This window comes from Pezoporus occidentalis, unplaced genomic scaffold, assembly GCF_034315485.1.
Source record: "Pezoporus occidentalis ecotype Australia unplaced genomic scaffold, CSIRO_AGI_Poc_V1 ctg69, whole genome shotgun sequence".
Classification (NCBI taxonomy): Eukaryota; Metazoa; Chordata; class Aves; order Psittaciformes; family Psittacidae; genus Pezoporus; species Pezoporus occidentalis.
Window position 1 is genome coordinate 1497808 of NW_026916041.1, and position 25717 is coordinate 1523524.

At 40.3% G+C, this 25717-nt stretch overlaps 1 protein-coding gene across 4 annotated transcripts in view; it reads right to left on the reverse strand.

Moving 5' to 3' along the window:
- The window catches only part of PAG1 (phosphoprotein membrane anchor with glycosphingolipid microdomains 1), a 111715-nt gene that overhangs the window by 64525 nt on the left and 21473 nt on the right, over positions 1-25717 (reverse strand). The window contains exons 1-2 of one of the 4 annotated variants that reach the window (XM_062641559.1): positions 22519-22577; positions 10888-10987 (exon numbers count right to left, since the gene is read on the reverse strand). The exons of 2 other annotated variants lie outside the window; for them this stretch is intronic. The gene's annotated coding sequence lies outside the window, so the exon portion shown is untranslated. Of the gene's footprint in view, positions 1-10887; positions 10988-22518; positions 22578-25717 lie in introns of those variants that run through there. One more of the 4 variants, XM_062641560.1, reaches the window with a different exon arrangement.

Consider the following 25717-nt stretch of genomic DNA (forward strand, 5'->3'; position numbering starts at 1 on the left):
GAGCTGCTGTCCTCCAGGCCTGCCTGTATGGCTGCAGGTTGACCCTCTAAGCCCAGCAAACCACCTGCTACATCGTCCTCTCATGCTGAATCTCCCTTCTTCACATGTCCAAGCTCCTCTCCCAGTGGCAGTATGTAGGCATCAGAGAAGCCATGCTTTGCTCAGAGCACAGATGGCACAACTACAGCATCTAAGGGTACCTATATGTCTACTTTTGGCAGCACACACTGCTGGAACGTGGCACAGCACAGCTGGTAGTTCCCCATAGTGTACCTGGTGTGGAAAGTCAACTTGACCAATGAATCAATTTAAGAGTTCTAGACTGCATTTGGGAACTATGTGAATGCAGGATGTGGCACTCACCACACAATCAGGATTCGTCTCTCTCTCATCTCCTGCATCTTAGCTACCTAAACCTCATTCCAACTCCAAACCTCCCTGCAACTGGCAGGAATCTTCCTATCTCATGCCTGTCTGTGTGATGTCAACCCACTTCCACGGAAAAACTTGCACAGGTAGTGGAATCTCCATCCTTGGAGATATTCCAAAATCTGGGCAACCGGCTCTAGGTGGCTCTGCTTGAAGCAAGGGTTTGGACCAGATGACCTCCAGAGGCCTGTTGCTACCACAGCTCTCCTAAGAGTCTGTGAAACTACTTAAGTTTCCTTCACAGAACAAGTAGTCTTCCAAGAGGGAAATCAAAGTGCTGTAGAAAGAGAGAGATTTTCTATTCCTCTTCAGGCAGGGCAATATTTAGGTTGTGCTCATCAGCAATGATCACTGGCCATCCAAGGAGGAACAGGAATTCAGCACATTCCCACAAGAGCAAAAGGCCCCAGGTGAGTGGATGTGACTGACAACTGTCCCTCCAGGAGATGCAGAGTTTGCTGTCTCTTAAATGTTCCCTTTTTCTGCCGTGCTGCAGCTGCGTGCACAAGAACACATCTTCGTTCATGCTGCCTGCAGTGCACAGACACGTGCACCACAGGGGAATGCTTCAAACACATGGAAGCAGCTAGCAAGTTAATTAAAACATCCACACACAGAGAGGCACGTGCACAACCCACTCCTCAAGAGAAACACCTTAAATACATACAGGAGCACAGGACTGCAAGAAAGCTCCTGAGTCCCCCTCATCAACTGAAGAAACTCCATCCTCAAGCTGCTCTTTATATTTTACCTCTGCTACACCCAGGAAAAGGCTGGTCACAAACTTCAGCGATAACCAGGGACCGTTTTCTATTGTCTGGCTTTATTCACCCATGGTCTGTTTACTTTCCTGATGCTCGCTCTATCATCTCACCTAAAATTTAGCTCCTTTCACCCCCTGGTGTTTACTCTCCTCCTGTGTATTCACCCTCCTGAAGACAGCAGTATCTCATCTGCTTTATTACCTGAACAAGCCAAGGTTTTTACAGTGCATTCTGGTACTATACATGATCCATTGTCGCCCTGGTTATCCTGAGAGCCCTTCTGTGAGCCTGCTCTGGGCTGAACTCATAGAATCATAGAATAGTTAGGGTTGGAAAGGACCTTAAGATCATCTAGTTCCAAGCCCCCTGCCATGGGCAGGGACACCTCACACTAAACCATACCACCCAAGGCTCTGCCTTTCTTTAATGTGAATGGTACACACTATCCTCATTGCGCACTGTCAACATTTCAAAATATGTTGTTAATGCTTTCTTTCTCTGCTAGAAATACCTTACCCCCTATCCTATCAGCATGCATTTATCTTATTACAGTAGCATCATACTGGTAGCTTAATCCTAGATAGGATAGGCCCTAGATCTACAATAGGCCACAGATCTAAGATCATGGTCCTAGATGACCTCATTAGCTATATTTATTTTTTCCTGATTTTCAGCTGATGAGTTCCCAGCTACAGACTGAATTCAGATGTTTATTCCCTGAAAGCATAGCCTTGCACTTGGCACAATTACATTTCATGCCCTATCTATTACACCAACTTGGAAGAAAACCTTATTCTTCTTGCAGGATGCTATGAATCCCTTCTGAAATGTCAGCGACTCTTACCTTTGAGTCATCTGTAGATTCATAAGCATGCTACTACTTATTTGTGACAGTGATAGGAAGATATTAAACGTGACAGGACAAGGGGTAATGGTTTAAAACTTAAACAGGGGAAGTTTATATTGGATTCTTTCCTGTTAGGGTAGTGAGGCACTGGAATGGGTTGCCCAGGGAGGCTGTGAATGCTCTATCCCTGGCGGTGTTCAAGGTCAGGTTGGACAGAGCCTTGGGTGGCATGGTTTAGTGGTAGGTGTCCCTGTCCATGGCAGGGGGATTGGAACTAGGTGATCTTAAGGTCCTTTCCAACCCTAACTATTCTATGATTCTATGTTTCATCTCCTTTGAGGAATTTAATTAGCAGTCTCCCTTTAGCCCAACACTCCCGTTTCAAGACTCATGTTGCCATCTCCTCTTTATTAAATTCTCTACCTATTTAAAATTCATTCTATAAATCTTCTTTTCTTACCATACTGATAAATCTCCTTCTTTTCTTACCATACTGATAAATCTCCATGTGGGAACCATATTCAAATTCTTTATCAAAATTGAGATGGATTACATCTATTGCTTTTGTTCAGCAACAGAACTGAAGATGTGTCCTGGGTTCAGCACTAGCAGTCATTTTTCTCCTTCTTAGTAGCTGGTGCAGTGCTGTGTTTTGACTTTTGGCCTGGGAACAGAGCTGATAACATTGATGTTTTGGTCTGGCTAAGGACTTTGTGAGCGTCATGCTCTGCCAGGGAGGAGGGGAAGCTGTGAGGAAGCAGAGACAGGACACCTGACCCAAGCTAGCCAAAGAGGTATTCCATACCACAGCACGTCATGCCCAGGATGTAACTGGGAGTTAGCCGGAAGGGCTGGGAGACTGCAGGGTTGGAGGAGGTATTGGTTGGTGCTTGGTCGGGCAGGGGAGGCGAGTTATCAGTTGGCTGGTGGTGAGGTGTTGTATTCTCTTCCCTTGTTATTTCCTTTATCATTATTATCATTGGTGGTAGCAGTAGTGATTTGTGTTATACCTTAGTTACTAAACTGTTCTTATCTCAACCCGTGGGAGTTGCATTCTTTTTGATTCTCCTCTCCGTCCCTCTGGGAGTAGGGGGAGGGCAAAAAGGGGGGGAGTGAGTGAACAAGTTGTCTGGCTGGGTTTAAACCACGACAAGATGAAATGGCTACCCTTGACACAAAATATTTATTAATAATTTTTTATTTACTCCCACTCTCTGTCTGCTTCCCCTGACTTTAATATCTTTGCTCTAAAATATTACATACTCTAAAGATTGGCCCAAATCCACTTCCCCTGGATCTATCTCATAATTTGATGTACAAATTTTGCATTTCTCATTCTAATGCCCCATTGTTCAATATATTCATTAGAAATTCTGAAATCTCATATAACAATAAATGTCTTTCCGAGGAGGAGCAGAAATATTTTAGAAGTAAAATCTGATGACCTCTCACTGTTAGTCTCTGGAAAAGACGTGCTGGATATGTTTCTCTAACTTGTCCCTGAAACTGCACTGATGTTCTTAACGTCTTTTTACTGGGCTTTTTTAATAGCTGTTAGGAAACATGTGGTTCCTCTTTAAAGAGGCCTTCCAAATCAAACCTAAAATCAAGTACCTCCCCATAACTTAATTTAAAAGGTTAAAAAGGTCAAGAGTCTCTTCACCAGCAAAATACTTGTCCAATTCTCAATGAGATATTTAATTTCTTCCATCTGGAGCAAATGTGTATAACGCAAATGGCATTCAGAAACTCTACTGCATTTTGGAATTAAATGCACTTTTTGCAGCTGCTGTTTTAAATATCATCAGAGTCTGGAAATGAAACAAAGCTTTGTCTCATTGACACATCCCTGCATTAACATCAACTTCAGCAAATGAGTTTAAGTGTTTTCAGCCACCAACTGTGGAACTTTGCTGTATATTCCACTGTACACTAGCCCAAAGCCTAATTAGCAGCACTGCGAATACCCTAGATATCTGCTAATATTATGCACAAAGATGTAATTAGAAGTGTGTGTGAACACAGATAGATTTGTAAAAAAGAGAACAAACGTACAACTCCAACTGATACCTTTATTAACTTATTCTCAGTGGCAGTATCATATACAGGGTCAGTGTGAGTTTAATGCATACCCCACACTGTGACCTCTCAGACTGAATTTAATTGCATCCCTACCAAGGATACAGAAAAATGATAAGGTGCACACTGATTGATTTTCTTCCTTACAGACCACAAGAGCTTATTTCAACAAAACCTTGCCATTAAATTTACAGCACAACCGGAAGAGTTTTAAATTATATACACCCTAATATAATTTTTGAAACTGTTGTATCAAAGACTGTCCATCATAAGCCACAAAATCCCATGTACCTCTTCAGTAAGCACTCTATACTGCATACGGCACTACCCTTCAATGGTCTGCATGCTTAAAATGTGTGTATAACACTGTCAGAACTTTACTGTCAAGCATTAGGGAGCACTTTCAGGCATTCTGCCCCTGTAATCTTTAGGGATTTCAGTAACTACAAGTCAGGGGGAAAATCAAAGTAAAAAGACAGGTCATCATGAACATAAATGCAATGAGATCTCATGATAGCCATTTCTCCTATACATGCACATTTAGGTTGTACAAGAATTTTACTGTCCTTACTTTAGTAAAGCTGGGATGAGAATCCTCGTGAACATACCAGTGCACAGTGAAATTTTGCCTGAACTGGGAAATTTTGACAGAATATTTTATACAGTGTGACTGCTGTATAAAATATGACATGCCTCATTATAGAGGGTTTTATTCTAAGCTTTAGTTTCTTTTCTTTGATACTGACTTAGACTGTTTTTCCAATTTTTCAATATTCTTATATACATAAATTTTTTGTGATATTTTCAGATACTCAATAGTAACACTATAACATGCACTAAAAATACCCATGGGGAAATTTGAGGTGTTTGCATGTTTAAAACAGGTTCCACTTGCAGTGGATGATAGTAACAGCCAACCACACTGAGGTTTCAGGGTTTTTTAAGGAGGTGACAGCAGGTACATTTTTGTTATTAATGCATAGGGGGTTTATCTATTGCATTCATCATCACAGTCAGAACAACTCATTTCCATTAAAGTACTATGCATAGCTGAACCATCATTTGGATCAGTTGCATTTAGAGGAGCAGAAACTTGGATGAGCCCCAAATTATCGTGGACCTAATGTCTCATTTGCCAGCAAATCATCTGTATCAGAAATTACTTTAAATGACAATACTAAAATTAAATTTGTCCCATGTTTAACATGCTCATTAAAAAGAAATCCTTCAATGCCATTCATGGAGGTTCAGATGTGCATAGTCAAAATGATCATGTGGTTGGCCACAGGCCATCCTCTGCAGTATCCCTGACTTAGACAATCTGCAAATGCTGTGGAGTCAAAGACAAATTTATCCACTCACAAATTCACCTTTACAGTACTCCATTTCCATGAGTCTCTGATGCTGAAAGGTACTGGGAGTGCCATCAGTAGCCTCAGCAAACAAAACTCTGGGAAGACTGGGATAGTCTGACCTACATAGGTTTTTGTCACTTCACCAGGTAGAACTGATTTTAGTTTCACAGCAAGGTTGTACCCGAAGCGCCTGAAGCCTTCAATCACTCCTAGCTTCCTTTGGATGACCATCAAGAAATAGAACACAGTGGCAGGGGTGGACATGGGGCTGGGTGAGTTTCACAGAGCTTTGAGCAAGCAAATAACAAAGCAATCTTCAGAGAGCCTACTGTGAACCTAATTTCGTAATTCCTCATTTAATTCATCAGAGTAGAAGCTCAGTGTCAACGACTCCACTAAGGCAAAGACAGAATTAGCCTCATCACACATGCAGCGGCATATGTCTCTTTCAACATGCACTGCAAAATAGATACCAAATGGAAAACAGATGATTTTTAACTTCCTATTCTGTCTACTGGTTAAGAAAACATTCTCAAACCCCTGCATATCTTCATGTAAATTACTCTATTGCAAAGATAAATATCAAAGTTATGTGAGATGCTAGATAAGTAGCAAAAAAGGCTTCAAAGAACAAGGAAGAAATAAAAACACCTACAAAATCTCGGAAAATGAAAAATAAACAGGAGTTTATTTGTGTTCCCAGGAAAGCCCAAAGCCAAACATTAGCATTTTCTTTTGGAGGCAACTTTCTGCATATTGAGAGCCAGCTTAAATAAAGGGCTGGCTTTTCTTCTTAGAATATATGGGGAGTCTGCAAATTTTTTCTCCTTTGAGAAAATAAACACAGAAACCAATACAGGAAGAACTCCACACAGGAGTAGCACAGAAGAAATTCAAATACCATCTTAGATTTATAAATGAGATCTTGGCCAGGCAGAAATGCATATGAAATGCTGTCAGATGGAGTGTCTGCCAGCCATCCTTCAGAAGCAACCATCACAGAAATCCACCCTTGCCATCTTCTTGTTGATATCCTCTTCCCACCCTTCATGAATTTTACATGGCTTTTCAGTTTAATTCTCATACTTCTCCCTTAATCTTGCCTTAGCCTATCCCCTGCTAGGTCCCAAGACTCTTCTATCCCCAAAAACCTCAGCTGGTATCTACATGAGAGGTTCAGGGCCTCCAGTCAGCATTAAGATGCAGTAATTTTTTCCACTTAGTAAAGCCTGAAGTGAAAGTACTTCCTTGCTAGATAGTAAACATTCTTCTTCCACTGGGCAAACAAATTACCTTCTGTTGTAAAATCACTCAAGTAATATTCTTGTTTACCTTTATAAATGTCTTTGTGCTGTCCCTAGTCTAGCTCAGGGAACCGTGACAAAGATATTGCAGGTAATACATTGTGAACAGGAGTAAGAGCCTGAACACTGGAAAGCAGCACCCAGAGAAACCCATGTACAGCAAAATACAGGAAGAGTCACTTTGAAGTCCGAGTTCAGGCTAAGATAGGAACAGCAAAATGGATCTCAAGACAGTAAATATCTCTGGTGAGCAACTTCGTTTAATTCATCAACTCAGCAAAAACATGGTTTTCTGCCTCCAGGGAAGGGTGCAACGTGTTAATGACTCTTTATGCAGATCAACACCACTGCTGTATTAATTCCCCCCCCTTACATGCGGTATTTCATGATCAAAGTATTGAAATCAACACTGCCAAAACATTATTTGAGCAGTCAAGTTAAGCACATGCACATTTGAAGGATCAGATCCTAATGAGGGTTTTTGGTCGGTTTTTGGCATGAACACAACAAACACTTCAACACAAATATAACTCTTCCCATGCAAAGTGAAGAGCTCTGCTTAAGTAATTAGCATCTACAAGCACAATATTTGTTTATAAGAATCAAGCAAATAATTAAATATTTATTAGATTATTTCATAAATAGACTAATTAGTTCTGAAATAGCTGCTTTCTTAAACCAATATGTAATCTTTTACCCTTAATTTATCAGTTTTCATTGAAATGAATCCTGCAAATCTGAGACAACTTCAGTAAACCCAATAACTGTTGTTCAAATCTTTGCATGTGGCACATGAAACTCAATACACCCAAATGAAAACCTGTCTACTGCCAATCCAGTCGACAAGGTTGTAGGCAAACCCTTACCTTTAACCTGCTCACCACAACCTCAACTGCTGGATGTGCATCAGCATAGACCTTAGAGAACATAAAGGTCCCTCTGAAAATGTGAACATATCCACTGCTCACCCAGGTTAGTTTAAATTACCAAAGCTAGCTCCAAATTTATTAAATTTGTTTTGAAACTGAAGGCAATGCATATGTTTTTGCAGTAATACATCACTTCCCAAGGAAGTGGATATTAGAAGTATTTCCCAGATGTGGATTAAGATTTCCAGATGAATAAAGAGAGCAGGAGAAAACAGGAGATAAGTCACTGACCAAAAGCCATTGACTGTCTGCATTAAACAGCGTTTGTTCAGGATGTGTTAGATGACAGACCTGAGGCTGAGTTCTTGGTGTGCATGAAAGTGCCTGGCCAAAACACACTTGGCTGCTCTGGGATGATTTTTTTTTTTCTCCATGTTGTTTTATTAACATTTCAAAAAGGCCCAGTATTGCTTCTGTATGAAAAAAAGTAAGCTTCAAATCTAGCATTTTGTATCAAAATAAATTAGGTTTGACCACAGACACAAGCAACCAGGCTTCCAGTGCACCTCCTGAATTACCAATGCACAACAGAAGATTAATATGAATTTTTCATAACACTCAATACAAAAAAAAAAACTTACCTAAGCATCTCCTTCAAACCCCTATCAGTACTGGCTATATTTCGGATTACTTTTTCCGTGCATTTTCCATGTTCAGAACCATTTTTAAATTTACTCATGATATCAATAAGCTACATAAGGAACACGGCAACTGACACAGCAAAACCAAAACTAACACAGAAGGTCTCTACTGTATACTGCAATATCAGAAACAGACAATAACTACAGAAACACCATATTAAAATACAGGCAATAAATTGAAGCTATGTGAATATTTATTTTTATTTTCAAGACAACTCCTGAAATTATAAGATCAATTCGGCTTTGTTTTTCTCTCACCACTTTTCCATCTTGTCAGAAGGTAGTGCAAAAAACACTGCAATCAATACTTTCTTGCTAGTTTGGATTGATAGATTTATATTAATTGCAGCTATCTACATAAAAATACTCCTTATTACTCTTCCACAGGACTCTTACTGAGGATGAAGTTCTGAATAAACAAATAAATAAAAACACAAGTAAAAGTAAAAATAAAGCTTTTGTTTTGTTTTTTTAAGAAAAAGCTTGTAACACACTTTCAGCAGATGTCATGAAGAAGTCTGATTGCTTCCAACACCTTTCATCTTGCTATCGTCCAGCAGCTCCCAATTGAAACAAGTGACCTCAGGGGGACTGGGAGAGAATGAGGATCACTCAGCCCAGAAACGGTCTCCTCACATCAGATATGCTTTTTAGTACTCTGTTTACTTTCTGTCTGGGCTGTGTGAAATACCAAATCTCTGCAGCCCGAGCTAAAGGGATGGGAGTTATCAGCTCCACAAAGGTTCATGCTCCTCAGCTGCAAACAAGACAGCAGAATACCTGCTCCCACAAAGACCCTGCTGATTCTGGTGGTGTAATGCTGAACTTCACCTCAGTTGTGTGAAGAACACCAAATGGTCAAATAACAGAAAGCCAACTAGCAAGCATATATTGCTTCCAGCTTCCAGACAGGGAGAAAACCAGGAGAAGGAAAAGCCTTAGCCAACGTACTGCGGGTATGTAGCATTTGCCATTTCTTTCAACAGCATTAACTAAGCCCTGGTAAACAAGATGAGATGAATGAGTTGCTTGTTCTGGCTAAGTACCGAGCTTAGATCGTGGGATAGAAGCGAACAAGAAAGATCATTGAAAAGGCAGCACCTGTAGACATTTTCTAATATGCACTGACCTTTCCAACACCATTAGATTTATCTTTGCAGCACAAATACATTGTTTTAGCTGTACATATCAATAAGGTCCTCATTATCTGATCCTATCAAAATCTTTGCACTTTTAGTGAGAGCGAAAAAAAAAGCATTACTGAAAAAGGTGTGTCTGAAATGATGTCCAGTTCAGTGACACCAGAAAGACTCCCACATGGTTGCTGGGGTTAACCGTTCACACCACCACACTGTAACCTAGCCACGTAAGTACTGTGTGGATCACTCCTGGTGACAGTAGTAGGTAGCCAAAGAGCAACCCATGCAATATTCAAGGACAGAGTATAGAAAATGAGCCTTGCAATCACAAGCACACCTGCAAAACAGAGATCATTTCATAATACATGAGAAGAGTCCAAGTTAATTTACCCCTCAGAACACAGACCCCTATATTCTCCCTTGTTTAACTCACTTCATGAGGTTGATCCCCATATTCTCCCTTGTTTAACTCCCTTCATGAGGTTACAATTAGTTTTACTTCTAGCAAACCTAGCAAATTTGTTTTCCTTCACTTCCCCTCCACCATTTACATTTGCTTAATATGGAAAGGTAATGTGCTTTATTAAAGAAATAAGGAAGATCTGCATTAAGTCATGTCTGCTTCAGAACCCAGTTGACTCCCCACCAGCTGGAATCTATTATTTGATTAAAAATGCTGTTGTGCCAGCTGCCATGCAGCGCGTTTCACTACCCTGACTCCTGGTGGAATTAAATCCATACTGAAAATGTAGTCTAGCATGAATCAGCCTCTTGTCAATATTAATGCATACCTGGAAAATAAAAGCATTAAAAAAAGAACACAGCCCTCCTAGACCTGGCCACCCCAGTCCCTAATGCAGAAGGTGCTCACTGGGGAAGAACTCCAAATTTCACACATTCTAAAGTAGTAATTTCAGAAGGCAATATCCTAATTATACCCTCAAGTTTGTTTTTAGGAGTGATCTCTCTCACAATACAAAAACCCCCAATCTCCTCTTCCCACAGAACCAGTCCTGAAATAAAAGATGGTTGCTGGGTTTAAAGAATTTAAAGCTCTTGTATCGCACTGATACGGTGAAGTATTTACTAGTGGAGGACAATTATTAGGGAATGTGCTCAGAATAAAAATATTACTGCTAATTTAGTTAGAATGAGAGACTGTGTCAGGCAAAAAGCCCATTTAATTTGAGGGGGATTTTTGCCTGATGGGGACTGCAGGAACATATGCCAAGAGTACGCTGTGAATAAGCACTGACAATGTTACTCAGCTTCTTACAGTGCAAGAACGTTAAAAGCTTTAAGGCAATCATTTGCAAAGGCATGTTTAAAAAGCCTCTAAATACAAACATAGCAATGGTATATTGATAGGACTGATTCTTCCCATTTTCTTTTTCAGTTACCTCAAAGCAAGTTGCAGACTCCAGCTTCACTAGCTCTGAAAATAAGCCCATCAATAGCTCTGAAGAAAGGTTATATTCAATGGGATGTTTGCAGCTTGCTCTGTTTAATGGATGGCCGTAAAGTTAAAATGGTTTTGATGGCTTCAGACAATATACAGCATTTTAATATACAGACATAAGAACATGCAGAAGTAAGGCTGAAAGCCCAAGCCCACATCCATTGCTTGTGGTGTCAAGGCAGAGAGTGCTCAATTCTTTCTTTAGAAGAATTAGCATGACATGGATATTTCACTGATTAAACTGATTAACAATCGTCAAACTAAATTCCCAAGTAGCAGTTAAGGTATGCCTTGTATAAAATAGCTGGAAGAGAATACAGTACGTTTTAGTCACAGTACTAAATATAATTGAGGGGCCAAACCGCTACTGAGCCAAGCTGCTATGATTTGGTGGTTGCTTAAACTGAGTATGGATGCATATGGATCCATATGCATGATAGAAAGTATCCCAGTGTCTGCGTTACCAGAAGTGTCATTGTAACAGGCAGCTTTGCGGACAGTGTCCACAGGGAGGTAAGTCCCTGCAGCGGAAGTCCCACAGGCAATGACCTCCTCTTCAACCCTGAACATGAATATCTAGTTTAAACTCTCTGGAGAAACAAAAACTAACTTTGCTGCATCTGAGAGATCTTCCTTTCAAATATGTTTTAATTCAGCTTGGAAAAGCCTGACCTAATACTTCTGATTTTTTGATTTTAGATTATTTCCATTTCTAGATCCATTGTATGACTTTCTCAACAAGCAAGAAGTGTACTATTATGTCTTAAGTATCATATCTTATACTTTCACTCTAGAACCTCTTTCACACAATTAAGAGTGATGCACTTATGCTCATTCAAGCATGAGTTAGAAATGCATTATGTGTGTGCATATAGACAGATATCCTACAAATACAGAAAATATTTAAATAATGTTTATATACTCCTCCTATTCACTAAGTTTTCGGGCAGCATATGCCAGCAACCTCAATCCACCATCATAAAATGAGTCAACCTGTCATGGAACCCTAGCACGCAAAACGGAGATACACTTTGTGCAAAAGACACCAAGTACAGGGACCTCGAAGAGTACCAGCTTTACTGATAGCAATGGCTCACCTAAAGACATCACCAAGAGGATTTATACCACTGAAAAGGAAGTTTAACTTCTCTCTAGTATATGCTACTTGTCTCAGAAGTGTCACAAACAGTGATATTTTAAATTGTTATGTTCCTATACACCAAAAAAAAACAAACATATACTGAGATTTAGCATGATTTCAGGAAGGGAACACCATCAAACCCTGTATAATAAAAGTACAATGCCCAGCTTTGCCATCAGAGACATTAAAAAATAGATTCAATGGCAATTACAATACTTCTATCCTAAACAGTAGCTAAAAACTTTATCCCACATTGCCATGTATTGTGTGTAGGCCCTATATTTCAATGAAAGGAAGAAAATGCTTTTAACAGCACACTGGAGAGTTTTTATGAGATATACAACCTACAGGAAGACTACTGTCTCTCAATAAATGTTTGTTGACTAAATGTGCTATTCCAATTAACACTATCCTCATGGCAATTAACTTAATTTTTAAGAAAACAACTGAAGAGTAACAGCACTAATGTATTTTATGTTAAAAAAGTCTTTGATATTTGTATTTCTTATAGTATTTATATTTTGATAGTATGGTGTAAGAAATCTCCATACATGTTGCAGGTGTGGAGAAACCTTTGTCCCAGTGTGAATCCCCCACATCTTCCCAGGCTGATGCTCTCCCAATAGGAGCAGCCTCCAGGCTCAGCTGAGCATTGCAGAAGTGTGTGGAGCCTGTGACTCTGCCACACGCCTGTCTGTGGCAAAACACATGCTGCCCAACAGCTCCTAATGCCTGTGGTCCTGCCTCTGCCTGTCCGTGTAGCACAGGCATGCATCATGCCCCCTTGGAAAAGCTCACGGTCTACACAGTAGGGTAAGGCTCCTATATTACTGATTTTTTGAGGCCTGCAGCCCATAGGATCATGTCGCCTTCAGTCCATACTCTGGAAGGCATAAAAAGTCACCATGGCAGGAGACCTGGAGAGGTGTAATGGTTAAGGTCCTGCACTCTCACGGCACTCCCAAGCACAAACACAGGCTGGGCAGAGAATGGACTGACAGGAGCCCCAAGAAGGACTTGGGGGTGTTGGTTGATGAGAAACTGAACATGAGCCGGCAGTGTGTGCTCATAGCACAGAAAGCCAACCGTGTCCTGGGCTGCACCAAAAGGAGTGTGTACTCCTCTCCTCTACTCCACTCTCATGAGACCCCAGCTACAGTACTATGTTCAGCTCTGGGGCCCCCAGCATTAAGGATGTGAACTCTTTGGAGCAGGTGCAGAGAAAGCTATAAAAATGATCAGGCCACTGGACCACCTCTGCTATTACAACATTCTGAGAGAGCTGGGGTTGTTCAGCCTGGTGAGAAACTGGAACAGGTTGCCCAGAGAAGCTGTGGCTGCCCCATCCCTGAATTGTTCAAGGCCAGCTTGGACGGGGCTTTTAGCAACCTGGTCTGGTGAAAGGTGTCCCTGCCCATGGCAGGGAGGTTGGAACTAGATGATCTTTACGGTTCCTTCCAACCCAAACTCTTCTATAAATAAATTGGTGCCATAGGTTCTGGCAAAGAGCTCCTATGGATGCTTGGGAAAACACTGAGCTAATGTCCCATCTATACTCAAACCTCCCATTTCCCAAGCTCCTGACCTGCAGCAGTGCTGAACATATGCCTACAATTGAAGCACTGGGAGATCGGATATTAAAACACTAAGGAATGCCACAAGCCCTTAAGGGAAAAAATACCTATATCTCATCTCAGACCTTTAAAATTATCAGAAGTATTTATAGAACACTCCTCATGAAGGACATACGCCTTCATTTGTCACTTTTGTCATATGATAAAAACACCCATTTTACTCGTTTGATGCTGTGAAAAAAGCTTTTGAAAGTTGTGAGGCACTGAGCCATTACAGTTATTTTCTCTTCCTTGTGTTGTGGAGGAGACTCAGGCCAGGCAACAGGCACATTGGAAGCTCAGAGAATACAAAAAAGATAGATCCTGCCTTGAAACACTCAAAAAAAAAAAAAGTCCAGCAGGTGCATATGGATATGGATGGTTGACAAGGAAGTAGGAGGAAACAAAGGGACAGCACCAGCCAACACAAGAGTGGTGGCCATAACCTATCGCTAACCTACTTTTGTTTCTTTCAGGGATTATTGCAGAGGAGATTTTAAGAAGGGATTTAAAAGGAGAAAATGAGGTTAAGTGTGTTTATGTCTGCCCACAGCTCATCCTTAACTTCAGCAGTAGCAATGAATAAAGCCCACAGATGGTTTGAATACACAGTATGTCTGTGGTTTAGCTGGTATTACAGGTGAACTGGAGGCACATGTGGACGGCTGGGCCCGAAGGACTTTGAATATGACATCAGGCTGCTTTGTACTACCATTGTGATAAGAAAGAATGATGAATATTACAGAAATGTTCACAAGAAAACAAAATTATTTTTACAGCAGATTTAAACAAGGTAAAAGCTACATAAGCTATATGTGGACCATGCCTGACAGTGGACTGAAGGGTGGCATTACTTCATGATCAAGGCATCCCTCTAGGGCTGGCTCCTAAACACCTTTCAGTCCACAGACATCTCTGGAGAAAGGAACATGCCTTATGCAATATCCTTCATAGCTGCTTTTTTAAGTCCAGGACATCATTAGCTAAGCTGGTTGTTTTCATAAGTTACTATCTTCTAATGACTTGTAAAATATTGTATGCACCAGCTGGAAACTTCTGTGTTCCACAACTGATTTGGCCTTTTATAAATTGATTTACATATGTATTTGCTATTTAATTCTGTTAGAAAATATTTCACATACTAGTTTATCTGTCATTTTTCCTTGGCTCAGCCATTTTACAAAGTTAACAGACCAGAGGCATCTGAGATCCGTTTCAACTCAGTAACAAACCTTGGCCTTAAAATATATTTGCCTTTCAGTAGCTGACAGTCTCAACAGCATTGCTTCCTTTTGTCCAGCTGACATGTGAGATGTACTAGTATCTGCCAGCCTATTACTAAGTCTCTGAAAATATCGGTTGTTTGGCAAGGCAGGGTGTATAACCAAAGACATGTTACATATGGTAAGTTATTCCTTAGGGAAAAAAAACGTAAAAATAGAAAATGCAACAGGCCTCTTCCCATACACAATGTTTTTAATGGTGGTTTCCAAATCAACCACTTTCCATTAAAGGTTCCAGCAAAGCATCAGAAGAAAGAAGTTTTACGAACACAACAACATCACAAAACTAAGGGAACTTTTTGGTGTACTGTATTCGGGTAAACCTGAACAATGAAAAGCCTGTTAAAAATATGGCTTACCTTTCATTTATTAAGCCAAATATGGCTTACTGTTCATTTTTTTGCCTAGTGCCCTCTGCCATGTCTTTTAAAAGCTTGTAAGAATCAACACCCAAAGTAAAGCCCATAGATAACCTGCTAGCTTTCTAATGTATCACTGTCCTAAATAACTGTAGATTGGAAGAGCACAATGAGTCCCAGGATCCTGATGACAAGAACACCATGCCCTGTTCAGCCTCATCAGTTGTCCACAGCGAGCAATCCCACAGTGCAGTGCCTGGCCACCAGCCACAGGGACAACATCTCCACTGATTCAAAGGGAGATACGGCACTCACATAAGGACCCAGCTGGGCAGAAGTAACATGACATGAGTGCATCAGCCTGAAGCTGAATCCACCCCACAACTAGGTACCTACAGTCTCTTCAGAATACAGCATCCATATAAGAGGCACCTTACTACACAATAAAATCAGCCTACAGAATACGTTAAATGGACCATGTCCCTTGACTACAAGGACATCTTGGGTGACCAGCTCTGGTGCAGAAATCCTCCATCTGAGTGACCTGAAGAGCACTGCAGTTTGGTGAAGCAGAAAATGCATGTATTCATGGTTTAGCACATTATCTGGGGGTGGGTATTACTCTGCTGTCAAAAGCAAAGAGCTGTGTTCTTGACAACAGTAATGACAGAACTAAATTATGAAAAGAGTTCAGAGAGGCAGAGAGTTGCAGTTGAGCTTTGGATGAACAAAGCTCATTAACTGACTGGCTACTAGCTATCTAAATAGATTAAAGTAATTATTACTACAGCTGTAGTTTAACAATTTGGAAAAGTGACATTTAAAATCACTACTTAACATTCAGACAGTAAATTTGTTATTTAAAACTTACTTGTAAATACAAGGTAACTTGCAAGTTAAGGGCAGCATTTGAAAGTATTGGCAAGAACAAATCAAGATGCATTGATTTTTGCGAAACAAAGTATTTTCATGACTTCATGTTCTCATCAGATAGCAACCATAAAAAATGTGCCATTGCAAGAGGTACAATAGCCCAGAAAAAAGTTATTTTGATACATTTTCTTCAGATCGAGTCAAATGAAATCAGATTTTCAAATCCACTGATTTATATGTCTGAAAGGCAGGCATATAAAAACACTGTAGTGCTTCCCCAATGCCATCTTTATACATCACAACACCAAACGTGAAAGTTCATTTGACGACCTAGAAGACAGTAGTGAGGTATCATTTTCCCCTTCTTTTTAAAGCCACCCTGCTTCCTTGGAAAAAAAAAACAAAACAAAAAAACAAAACAAAAATACAAATTTGTGCATGCTTCAGGCACTCTTACTTATTCTGGATGGGCGCAGATTAAGCTGCCGCAGCTCAGTGATTTAAAACTGCATTTATTGTGATGTTTCATGATTGAAGAGGTCAAAGACTTCTTTCAGGAAAACAACCACAAGGTGTTTTGCAGACCAACTTAAGGAATATCTGTTAACTTCTTAGCTCCATGAAGTTATTGTGTGCCTTGGTTTCATTTTTAAATAACATGACCTTATTAACCAAGAGAAAGACAGTAACCTTCATGTTTATAGAGTAGAAATGAATTATTTTCTCACATGTCCCCCTCCCCCTCAAAATATGCAAAGCAAATGTTGAAATTCACAACCCTATATATCAAAGAACATTCAGGTTCAAAGTCAAGTACTAGAAAGTCAAGAAATGCCAGAACAAATTTAGTTCAGTTCCCTCATGTTTATATACTAAGATGAAATATTTAATTACCTGATGACAATTTATTTTTTCAACAGCATTATCTGGGTTTTAAATAACAAGAAACAAATTCTGTAGTGGCCTGATTTTACCAGATATTTAGATGTCGATCTCATTTTAGATATAATACTTCAATTATTGAAGTTATCTTGTTGAGAGAAGTACAACGTCGTATAAAAAAATTTCTTAAGATTACTTGTGTGATTTTTTTTTCAGTAGAGAAAGCATTTTTTGAAATAAATCACCTACCAGCAAATACTGCTTGAGAGTATTCTGTGATCTAATTCTGAATGAACAAAACCAGAACAAATCTCTTTTTCCCTACTTTTTTTTTTCCAAACAGGTCTATCACAATGATTAGCTTATCAAAATATTTCAACTCACATTCTAAGATTACCAGCTATTTATTATTTTAATCTGCTGTACAGACATCAGTCTAACACTCATTTAGAGTAAGTGGTTATGAATTGTGCACATTTTAGGAAATATCTTGTCTCTCTGAACAACATTGGGGTTTTAAATCTTTATTGATAAAAATATCTTACTTCCAACAGAAATCTACATACAAAAGTGCAAATTAGAGCTAGAGCAGCAAGCCCTCCTTTATGACTGAGAGATGTCTGGGCTTGGCTAGCTGCCTCCAGTGCCTACTTCCACCCTGGCTCTGATAATTGGAATAAAGATGAATGAAAATTTAGGCCTGCAGTTTTAATAGTAACTATTTGTTATTTAAATTTCCTTTTCCACACTGAATGATTGCAAGAATGTGTGCTCAGAATTTAAAGGCTACTCTTTAGCATCAGCACATTGATTTCTTGGGGTCCTTGCAAATCTCTTCACATTGTTTCCGGGCTACAGCTCTACACCCCTCTAACTGCCTGTCAGACATCATTTCTGCTTTATGAATAAATAATACAATGCCCAGGGGAAACGTTGGGCTAAGACAGAAAAAATCAATACATGTCTAGCACGTGTTAGGCAGTTGTTGAGCTGAAGTCTGTCTCAAATATGTGGAGTAATTTTAATAACAAAATAAATGCTTTCTAAACCGAGCTTAAAGGAGGATTATTAAGAAAGCACTACCGCTATGTCACTGTATATCCTACTTGAAGAAAAACAATTATTCTCCTAAAATGTGAATAGATATTCTGATTGCAAAGTATTTGGCGATTACTCGTCTACAAATACTCATGTTACAGAGATATGGTAGCAACTGATTTTTTACTCTGCTCCTGTTGGAGTAGTTTTGGTGCCCATTTATGTAGTAAAGCTGTTATTACAACTGACATTGGTTTATTTTAAAAACAGCTTCCAAAACTGCCTTTTTTTTTTCTTTTCCAGAGGGCCTGGGATCAGAAGTGAAACAAAAGCAGGGTAAATTAATCATTCATGCAGCCCCGTAATCGCCTTAGTCATTCCTGCTGCGTAAGCCTATTTTTGCAGTCGACGCAGTTCAGACACCCACCACTGTAGTCCCAGGGATGCAAACCCATCACAGGAATATTTGAATCACTCCACTTCTGTAGGACAGGTCTAAATAGGACAACATTAACTCTTGTTGCAAGGCAGTTCCTCAATTCCTTTACATTACATCCAAGAAGGGCAGGTTATGTTAAATGCACCATATAGTGAGCAGAATTGTAGGAATCCCTGCTTGCTTGCTTTCCTACACCTTGCTGAAGGCAGATCTGCACAAGCTTGACTCCTGCACCTCCCTCCTTCCACCTACGTGTCCTCCAGCACCAGGAAAACTTGGCCTGTAACAGGTTACAGCAGTCAGCTCTCACTGATGTCCTTCCCAGCTCACTGATGGCCAGCAGGGCTGACGTCTCATTGATCCTCACCTCCCCAGAAACATCACCTTCAAACCATGTTCCTTGCAAACATCAGCCTCATGCTGGAGACCCATGTGGAAGTGTGTGAGTTAATTTTGGGCACAGGGCAAGCTGCTGGTGCTCATAGCCAGGGGCCTTCCCAACAGCCACAGGCATCCAGGCTTAGCAGCATAGTCACGCAAACAGCAAAGGAGGAAGAAAAATGAAGAGGTAAAGGTGAGACAGCAAGCTATAGTCAGACCTACGGATGACCTCTGAGATCACTGACTCCATGTCACCAACATCCAGCCCAGGGACATTGCTCTCAAAGGTTTTTTTTTGCCTCCCCTGCTGTTATGCAGACGTTTTAGTGCAGATCCTCCCCTTGGGAGCATGCTGACAAGGCAGCTCCTCCTGTTTCATTCAGTGTAATGAAAAGCCCAAACTTCATGTATTTATGACCCTTTCAGATTGAGGAGCTGCAGCTGAGTGCCCTTGCCTGGGGGTACTTACTCCTGCAGGACAGCAGGCCATCTGGAAGGGCAATCTAAAGAAAACAGAGGAAAAACCTGACATCTCAGGGAAGGACACCCGTGCAGAAGCTACCACTGACAGCAGCAAAGATAAGAGATGTCTTTAGGCTCTGTCCTAGCCAACATGGAGGAGCCCATTAGCATCAACACAGACAGAAAAGGCTTTTATCAACCCAAAGAAACAGAAATGCTAAAGGCAAGGAGAGGGGGCTTTCCAGAAGAAAGGAAACTAAAAAAAACCCAACCCCCACCCTCCTGCAACACCTCAAATAAAACAACCAACCTCAAACCCCCCAAAACTCACACAAGTAAAAAGGAGAGGGCTCAAGCTGAAACTTATATGGTTTATTTATACTGAATATATACATACCCCAACCCCTGGGTGCAGCAGTGGACTGTTTGCATGTGGATGTTGTTAGCAAAATGGGCAGGATGGAAACGGAAAGCAAAGCAGCTATACCTGAGTAACTTCCAACACAGGCAAGCTGTAAATTTTAAGTGCCAAACCACGTGTCCTGTGCACTGAAGGCACTCTGAGAAAAAGGGCTTTTCACCTCTTAGAATCACGGAATCATAGACCTTGATGGAATAGAGCCATAGTAGCCTCGGGGAGGAACCCCTTAGTGAAATACCCAGATCTGTCTGTGCATGCAGTGCCTGGAGACATGAGAGAGACTGAGAGACCCTCAGCAGCCTGACTGGCTAAAGAAAGCCCTCAATTCACCCACTTCTTTTATCACTGGCCAAACCTGCCTTCCCACCTCCATCTGCAGGTACTTCCTTTGGTCACGCTCTAAACCATACCTGTCAAGTCACCCATGGAGGGGTGGTTTGTTTTTTCACACAGACAAAAATCCCCCACTGCCAGGCTCAAGTCTGATACCAACATAGATGGTTGAAAGGATCCTGTCCTCACTTTCCAGCATCACCCAAGGCCAAACTGCTGTTACTGGGCTGTACTATGAACAGGATCAGAGAAATATATACAGATTATTTAAAGAACCTGGAACCCCAATAAAACAACCTTCCTTCCTCCCTCCTCCCCCTGGCTGTAGGATTCCCAGCCTTCTTGAACTGGAGGGATAATTCACTGGACCTACAGCTGTGCTCAGATGACCCTGTGTCACCATTAATGCCGATGGAGGGTTACATGGCAGGACGACACGTTTACAATTTCCGATTTCCTGCGCAAGAGTCAAGAGTTCAGGTTATCCAAGCCCTTTACACATGCAGAGTCATCAACACATTTTTTTGGGAACAGAATTTCAAAAATGATGAATTAGTCACCAGGGAAGAGACAGAAAACCCCCTCACCTTTCAGAGGGGTTTCATTTCCAGATCCAAGAATCTTTCACAGAGAATGAGAGTTCAAAACTACACCGCTTCATCTTTGACAGATTTAAAGACAACTACCACAGTCTTCTGACTTCCACAAGGCAAGACTCCAGAAGCACGAGTGGTATTAAATTGATTTTACATTAACTTTAAGGTGTCTGTTCAACCTCTTGGATTTCTGTGTTAATTTTAAAGACAAATACTACAAAGAAGCAATGTTTCTATGACCCATATGTCAGTTATATTTATGCATTTCTCTTGGGGCCAAGATCTGCCATTGAAGCATCTCTGCACTATGTACAGGTAACAAAAAGAGGCTGAGAGAAGAACTCTCAGCAGATCCACACTGTAGCTCAGGAGGTGCCTGGTCAGACAAGCTGCGGTAACTGAGTACATTACCAGAGACGTGCTCTCTTTTTACAAAGGAAAAGCTAAACCAGTAAACTTGGCTGAACAACCATCCTTCCTTTAGGAAATGTTAGGAACATGCACCACTTCAGTTAGTGCAATGTGGTTATCTTGGAAGTTTTTTACTTGTGGTATTATCAATATACTGTAAGTAAATACCACCTGTTTGGCATGTAGTAGCAAACACTGGCTTCCCAAAAAAGATTCAAAGCTATTACTGCACTAAGAAAGAGACCTGAAATCTTCCCAGAGTTTCACAACTCAGATGCAAACTGCGTGCATTACATACAAGCAAATCCAGTCTGGTACCATATCATTACTTATTAGTAACAGCCACCCAGGGATACTTGGGATCAAAAAATAACTGCAGTGTTTGAAAATTCACCATCTGCCAGGTGTTGGGAGATATTATTGAAATGGCAACCCAGTATAAATCAGATGCTGCTCAAATCTCATCAGACCTTCAGTAAATGAATGCAACCAATAAATGAATGCAAGCAGCACCAGCCTACACACTGCAGACTGGATCTCCCTGGTCTCCATGCAAAGGTACGAGATTTGCTTTGCAGATTGCATGCCCAGGCCAGCTTCCTAACCACAGTATTCTTTTCCATACCCACTGCAGTGGGATAGTTGTGTAACTTGAACATGAAATACGAACCCCCAGCTGTCTATTTTGTTATTTAAGTTCTGACCATGCCCATGGAGACCTCATGAGCTATGCTCTCAAAAACAGGCTTTGAAATGAGCAAACGTGACGTACAGATCTGCAGCACCCACAGCAATCACAACAGCAGAAACAGCTTTTAAGAACTTATCAAACAAAGTGAGTAAAGACTGCGATTTCCAATGAGGTAGCCATTGCTCTGCTTGACTAAAACAGATCCACTGACCAAAACTCCCATCATCTGGGGCAGTAAAGCCTGTGCCAGTGCTGCAGAGCATGTGGTGCCTCTTGCACAGCTCTCAGAAGACAACCAGCGAGAAAACCAGGATAGCAAGGGGTAAGCAAAGACTTTCTGAATGACCATATACAAACCCATACCCGGCTATTTTACCTTTCAGCTGATACTACTGCTTTTTAAGACATTAAAACAACTGTATTTTCAAAACGTATCACATCTTTATTTTATACACACACATTGGCAATCTCACACAGCACATGATGGATGATAAAGCTGTACGCAACAGCTTCTATAAAAGCTGTTGCTGCTACCCAGTTTAATTGCTTAGCACTGGCACCTTCATAAATTACAGGGGTCTTCAAGAAAACTGAACTAAAGCCAGTCTGATCACCACAGGAAACAAAAAGTAGTTGCATAAATAATTACCTTGGAGCTTTGTAGAGCTTGATGTTGAAGTGATATACAGTCTTGGCAAATGTTTCCTCCTAGGCAAAAAAAAAAAAAAAGAAAAAGAAAAAGAATCACACTTCTGAATCCAATAATGCCACACTATGAGAAAATAAGAGACAATATTCATTATCCTCTGTTTCTATAAATTTAAAATCATATCCAGAGAAAAGTACTTTAGAAAAAGTTTCCTTCCTGTATTTAAAATACCCAAGGATAACCAATACAGTTTTTAAGTTCCTTTTTATTATTTTTGTCTGTTTACTATCTGACTTTCAAAGATCTAATAAAGAAGTCGGGCTGAGAATTAAGATATTTTTATTCTCTCACCTATGTCACGTTGCTAATAAATATGGATTTCACAGACCAAATCAGAATTAAAGGCTCCTATATGTAAAGTTAGGGCAGTTGATATCCATGCATGGACAGTATCTTCAGAGAGATTTCTGTAACTGCTTGGGTTTTATGAGCAGAAACTCATCTTTACTAAGTAACTGTATTTGCTTGGTATGTAAAGAAAGCACATCCAATTCAGTGATGAGAGATTTACTAGGAACAGAGAGAGGTAAAGAGGCTGCAAACTTTCCACTAGCAGCAGCCTTGGAATACTTTTAGTTAGGAGAGGACAGAGTGGCCATGTAGTTGCAATCAATCCTGCAATGCCTACATGATAAAAACGTCAAACTTGTCAGACTGATTTCTTTCCATTGCCTACATGAAAAATTAAAGTAACTTAGTTTGTAAATTGAATTAGCTAGAAGAAAGTACCTTCCTTTCCTTGGATGTTTATTTTGGATTTAAAGGATCTTAACAGTGGCAACTGTGGGGAATTAGCTTGCTATAGCATTGTATGACTAAAGCTAAGCAATAAATATTTCAGGCGTTACAGTGCAAACCGTAATATGGTTAGGAAATGCAATTACTGACAAAGTAAGCAGAAATAGATATAAAATAGACTATTTCTGTAGTAATACACCATTTCTTCTACACCATTAATTTTCAGAAGACATTCAAGCCTCTAAAGCAGCTTAAGAAATCAGAGATGCTGTCAGGCTATCTGCTTGTTCAGACCACAGAAGGATATACTGATTCAATTACTTTCTTTAGACACAGACCCAAATTAAAAATGGTATAAGCACACATTACCACTCAAACTTTTTGCACAAAGACAGAAATAATTTCTTTTTTTGTAAGCATTAACCAGTTGCTTTGCTCATTCACACCACACACACACTCTCCCCTCCCTTACTGGTGTAGTCTACTAAAAATAAAGCAGCGCAAGCTCCTGGAGAACTGTTGCTTAGCTACATTCTCAATTATCACAATGCTGGCCTTAGTCATTCAGTGTCAAGGTCAAAGCAATTGTTTCTTTACTTTAATGATGAAGTATCCTGTTTATAAAAATCTTATCTACTTCCTACTTGGTAAAATATTGCACATTTCAGTCAATCATTGCTGGCTACTCCTCCAGAGAGACAAAGTGCGAGAACAAAACCAGTAGTGTTAATTTTTGCCCTTAATGGAGAGCTTTTTTCCTAACTCCACCCAGAATGCCAACTGCCTCGCGCTGACACACAGGCAACCAGTTATGCCAACATTTTTTTCCTTCTTTGCTGTAGCTAGGCAAGTGTGGCAGAAATGCAGTAGTCATGTATTTATTCTTATTCTTCCCCTCACCCAATTACAAGTATAAGCAAAGCAGCAACTTTCAATCACTCAGCTTTGTGGGAAAGTTAAAACAAAGAAGGAATTTCCCCATCAGTTTTAAACACAAGAAGTTTTTGGTTCCTCTTTGAGGGCAGGTGTTCAGCTGCAAGGACTGTGATTCTCCCCAGACTAGTGCAGGCTGCTGAATATTTCATAGCCCCTGAGAAACACAGCTGTAATCAACTTGCAAATAATGAAATGGGCAGTGATAATAGAGCAGAGGTAAAGTGCACCATTAGAAAGCATCAGTGTTTTGGCTGCTGCTGCAGTCTTGCTGTAACAATTTATCAGATTATTTGATAAAATAATGATACTATCAACTATGAAATAGAAATAAATGTTATGCCAAAAAAATAAAAAAAAGAAAATCAGAAAGTGTCTCAGGTGGCCAACATGAATAGCAAAGAGAAAAAAATCAGAAAGAATGCCAACAGAATCACATTCATGACCAAAACTCTATTACATGTATTAATCGCATGCCAATTGCATAAAGCCATTTAGGATATTAAAAGATAAGTTTAAAAAAGTTACTTAAGGCAGAAAAAGATTTATAAGTACTAAAATAAAACAAAGAAAATATTTAAGAAGTGGTAAACATTGCATTTTAATTAAAGCTTGTAGAGTAACCCAGCTGCTGTCCTAACTTCTCTGTAACAGGATCTTGAGGTTTTGACATTTGGAACCTCAGATATTTACACTGTCTCCTCTGTATTGTTTGGTGCCGGCGAGCACCGAAAGACAGCACAAGGCCAACAGTGAGATAACTATAATGGCATTTCCTGAAGACAGAACATGAGCTATGAATAAGAACATCATGAAATGAAACAGTGATCAGATGGATAGCTAAATGTACCTGTGAATTACACAGGAAAGCTACACAGCAAGTAATTCTTCATCTTACTTCAGAAGCCCTGCCCAAAACCTGACTGTTCCATATCTGTGCCAAGTTTCTCAGTAACAAAGCACTGAATGCTTGTACAAACATAAGTTCATGTCACAGATGCAGCTACAGTAGTTATGTGGTAAAAGGGGGAAGTTCATACACACAACCCATATGGATGGACAGTGAGACACCCTACAAGAGTATTTCCTATGAACAGAGATGACCTCTACACATCTTTATGAATTTGGACAAAGGTGTGACTCAAACATTAACTCCTCACCCTCAACTGCATTGATAAATTAGGAAAGGCACTCTGCACACAGGAAAAGGCTACACCAATGCACTTTCTCCTAACCTCCTCCAGAGCAAAGGGGAACTGAGACCTGCTCTCACAGGCATGGCTTTTGTTAACCTCATGGTCTTCTGTGTATTCCACTGCACAGCCAGTGTCCAGACTGTAAAACATTAGAATAGAATAGACTACTGAACACCCAGTCCAACTGCCTGACAGCTTCAGGGCTGACCACAAGCTAAGTTATGATCCTAAGGGCATTCTCCAAAACACTGACAGGCCTGGAGCATTGACCA